The sequence below is a fragment of the Triticum dicoccoides genome, chromosome 1A (assembly GCF_002162155.2).
Source record: "Triticum dicoccoides isolate Atlit2015 ecotype Zavitan chromosome 1A, WEW_v2.0, whole genome shotgun sequence".
NCBI classification, from domain to species: domain Eukaryota; kingdom Viridiplantae; phylum Streptophyta; class Magnoliopsida; order Poales; family Poaceae; genus Triticum; species Triticum dicoccoides.
Window position 1 is genome coordinate 410,690,071 of NC_041380.1, and position 4,814 is coordinate 410,694,884.

Sequence of the window (4,814 nt, forward strand, 5' to 3'; positions counted from 1 at the left end):
CTCTCAAAAGATCCTGAAAAAAAGGTCGGGCTCTCCAAAAAAGAAAGAATAAGGAATCTTAGGCCGACATGTGGGCGCCACCGGTGTTTTCGTGCGCTTGCACGCCGAGAGCATATTGGCGCGTGCTCGAAATTCATGCTACCTTTTCATCCCCAGTCTCCCACCCCTCCCCCACCTCTGGAATCTCGATTCCTACTCCAGTTCCCCCAAATCCCCCTCCTGTACTCCCTGTACTCAAGCGCACTATCATGTCGCCAGTCAATGCGGATCTCCAAGCCAGAGATCCTGAGGTCCGTCCTGCCTTCGGTCGCTGCGTGCTGTCGCTCAACAGTGGCATGGCAGCGCTTGACAACCAGTTTGCCGGCAAAGTGCTGATGGTAACCATCAACGACGACCGGTCTCCCATCTCGCCGGATGACCTTGTCAAAGCTCATGGCATTGCACACGACATCCAAATAAGTGACTTGCTCGTCGAAGTTTGTCCACCACCGGCTGATTTCTTCGTCAGGTTCCGGACAACTTTCTACTGCAGTCGTGTGTTCGAATATTCCCGGCGTTTGTTCTGCGATGGCGCGCTGGTGAGCTTTGATCGGTGGCACCCAGGATGGGGCTCGATGCCCTCTGAGCTTGAGTTTTTAACAAATCTTACCTTCCACGGCATGCCTCGACGTGCTTCGAACAGTGAGTCCATGAACGAGCTTATCAACGACCTTGGAGGTGAGCTCGTAAGTATGTTTGTTCCTCCAGACAGCTGGGCTCTGACGATTATGGCATGGATGAAGAAGCCGTCCACCATACCGAAGGTGATTGGTGTTGAGATACCGGTGCAGGAACCAAGGTTGTACTATTTGTCGCCACCAAAGCCGCCGCGGACCACGTTAGGGATGTACCTGTATCGAGTGTTCGTGCATGTCGAAGAAGTGGTCAATCCATCAATCGAAGTCCTACCGCCGCCGCTGGTGCCAGGGTCCGTCGACGACGTCCATTACAGGAGTCAACGTCAGACTTTCCCTGTTTTGCTCGGAATGATGGATGGCATAGGGCCTACTCCATTGCGCGGCGGAGGCCACTGCTTCTTTGGGAGAAGAGGCAGGGCTGGCTGCCTGGATGTGCTCTAATTTGAGGTAACAACTGAATCTTGTCAGATACTAGTTAAATCCGAGCTATGGGTGTGAAGCACTGATATGCCAGTACATTTGATTGTGACCTGTTCTAATTTTGTACCTGAACTTTTTTTAGAAAGGGTTGTACGTCAACTTAATGTGCGAGCAGAACTTATTGTGTTGTCTGTCTGTTTTCCTTGCACAACATTCAAGATATTTCTCCGTCGTTGATAAAGACGATGAACCGTTATGTACGACTTCGTTGTTTCAACATAGCCCTTCCCGTAGCGATCCACTGCTTCCATCCTGATTGTGCCGCCTGCGTGAAATTTTTGTATGCAAGTTCAGTGTGCTATGATGTTCTATATGATTGTGTCAACTATATAAGTTTTTACTGAGCATCAGCAATGCATATGGCTAAAAGATGTATTTACGAGCACCGGCCGATGGGTCTCTCTCTCTCTCTCACACACACACACACACGCGCACATGCACAAGAGGGACCCATTGAATTATTTATTTTCTCATGACAGCTTTTAATTAGGTTCCACTGTAATCTAACTTTTTTCTTAAGTTATTAATTGAGCTCAGTGACTTCAAAAAGTTGTACAGAAGCCTTGTTTGGGCTTTTCCGGCGTCGCTGAATGTGGGCTGAGTAACCATGTTAGGTTGTACTGTACTACACAGGCTTTTTTGCTTTTTTTAATAATACATTTTTTTATTAATTTTCATAAATATTACGCTGGGTAAATTTTTTTCAAAAATAATACACCGTCGGCCCGCTGCAGGCCGACTGGGCCTAGTCGGCCCACAGCCGGCCGATTGGATTCCAGTCGGCCTACAGCTGGCCGACTGGCCCCTGTCGGCCCACTGTGGGCTGATTGGGTCCTGTCGGCCCAATGTGGGCCGACTAGAGCTAATTGGCTCGCTGTGGGCTAATTGTTTTTGCAAAAGTGTTAATCATGTATTTAAAAAATATGTCTATGGTGACCTCCTCCGCTCGTTGTGGGCCCACTGTTGACTAAAAATATGTTTTAAAAAGTGTTAATCGTGTATTTAAAAAATATGTGTATTGTGACCTCCTCCGCTCGATATGGGCCCACTGTTGACTAAAACATATGTTTTAAAAAGTGTTAATCATGTATTTAAAAAATTTTAAATGTGTGTATAAAAAATGTTCCTTATCTATACAAATTTTTTTAAATGTGTTTATAAAAAATAGTTTTTTTCAACATCAGCAATGCAACTGGGCTGACAGTTGTACACAATATCCGGGTCAACTGTTTATTCTCCGCCTCGCTGGGCTGCAAACTTTCCTAGGAGGTATGCATTAGGCTTAACAAGAAAATGGACTTTAAGAAATAATAAATGGGATGTAATTATAATAACTGGACAATTACTATGCACCAAACACGTAATTAGTTTGAAAAATATATCATTTTTGGAATTTGAAAATTTTAATTTCATTACTTGTTGCGCGCGTAATATTTCGTTGGATTTTAACGTAATACAACTTTATTTTGAAATTATATTTAACCTGACAAGAAATTTCGGATAAAAATATTTCAGATCCCATCAAAATGTGGGAATTTTTTTGAATTCTGTTTTGAGCGGTTGTTTGAAATTATTAATCGTTGTCCTAGCTAGAAGTTCGGCTGTACTTTTAACAAACTGTAAATGGGTTGTAATAAATTCCATTAGAATTAAAAAATGGGCTGTACATTCTTACAAATCGAAAATGGGCTATATGTTCTCTGCCAAATCAGAGTTGTGGGCCTACTAAATTGACGCGTACCAAGGGCTTTGTCAACTTAGTCAATATAAACGATTCTAGCTGCAGTGACCGTACGATGTCCATCCAATGGCCGTAGTGCTTCTTCAACCTCTGGTCTTCTTGCTCCAGCCGCCCAAAGCAGCGCCGGTCGTGCTGCCTGCTCCTGCCTCCTGTGGCCGGCTGTGCTGCCGCGGAGGCCTCACCGCCCCCATACTACTCCCACCGCTGGCCAGGCCATCCCTCCACTCACCCACACCCCCTGTTATTCTGCGGCAACGGCAGCCTCACACCGCAGCCGAACCAGTGAACCCTCGTACTCCTCTCCGCGCGGGCTTCCACTGCTGCGTCATCCCCGGCTCCGCGTCGTCCCCTTCCTAGGCCTCACCGTCGTCTAGACCACCGCCCTGGTGCTCTCGGCGCGGCGTGGTCCACGTGGTCAACGACCGACTTCCATCGGAAGAGTACTGTACATGGAGAGGCTGACAGCTGGGTCCAGGCGGCCGCAAGGAAGTGCCTCCTTATTACGCGCAAAATAATTATTCCTCCACCTTAAAGCAGGGACCCACCGGACGGGCCACCTTATTTCGCGAAAAAAAACGTTGCCCCCCTGTCTGCTCGGACCCACCGGAGGGGCCAGCGTATTTCGCGAAAAAAATGTTCCCCCCGCTGTCAGCTCGAACCCGCCGGAAGTGCCTCCTTATTACGCACAAAAAAATGAATACTCCCCCTGCTAGCTGGGAACCACCATGGTGGGAGGCTGACTTGTGGGCCTACTAAGTTGACTGGGATGGGGGCCTTTGTCAACTTTAGTCAATATAAACGATTCTAGCTCCACTGACCGTACGATGTGCATCCAATGGCCGTAGTGCTTCTTCAACCTTTGGTCTTCTTGCTCCAGCCGCCCAAAGCAGCGCCGGTCGTGCCACATGCTCCGGCCTCCCGTGGCCGGCTTTGCTGCCGCAGAGGCCTCACCGCCCCCTACTATTCCCACCACAGGCCAGGCCCTGCGGCGATGGCAGCCTCACACCGCAGCCGAACTAGTGAACCCTCACACTCCTCTCCGCGCGGGGAGGGGGGGCTTCCACTGCTGCGTCTTCCCCGGCTCCCCGTCGTCCCCTTCCTAGGCCTCGCCGTCGTCCACCGCCCTGGTGCTCTCGGTGCGGCGTGGTCAACATGGTCAAGGAATGCCTTCCATCGGATGTGGACTATACGTGGAGAGTCTGACAGCTGGGTCCACAGCCGCAGCAAGGAAGTGACTCCTTATTACATGCAAAATAATTATTCCTGCACCTGACAGCGGGGACCCACTGGACAGGCCACCGTATTTCGCCCCCCTGACTGCTGGGACCCACCAGCTACATCTTCGCAGGCAAGGAAGTGCCTGACAGTCGGGACCTACCTGGTCGAAGTGTACGTAGCGTTGTCATTCTGGTCGCGAACGTGTACGTACATATATACTGGTGGATGTAGAGGCGCGCACGTGTTGTAGTAGAGGCGGCCAGGGTGCAAGAAAGAAAATACGGCCACGTATGTGTACATATGGGCGGGGTCTCAAACGCCTACTAGCGCATACGTACGACGAGGGCTCGTGTACATGGCTGGGTCGGAACGGAGAAACAGCCTCGTCGTCGTGTTCATGGGTCGGAACGGAATGTGTGGTCGTGTTCATCGGGAGGGCTTGGATGGAAGAGGTGATGGAAACGAGGCCTGGCGTACCGCACAACGGAGGAAACAGACCTCCTATGATCGAAACGGGGGTCCTGTTGATCGGGAGGGGTGTGGCGTACCGCACAACGGAGGAAACGGACCTCCTACGGTCGAAACGGGGGTCCTGTTGATCGGGAGGGGTGTGGCGTACCGCAAAACTGAGGAAACAGACCTCCTACGATCGAAACGGGGGTCCTGTTGATCGGGAGGGGTGTGGCGTACCGCAAAAC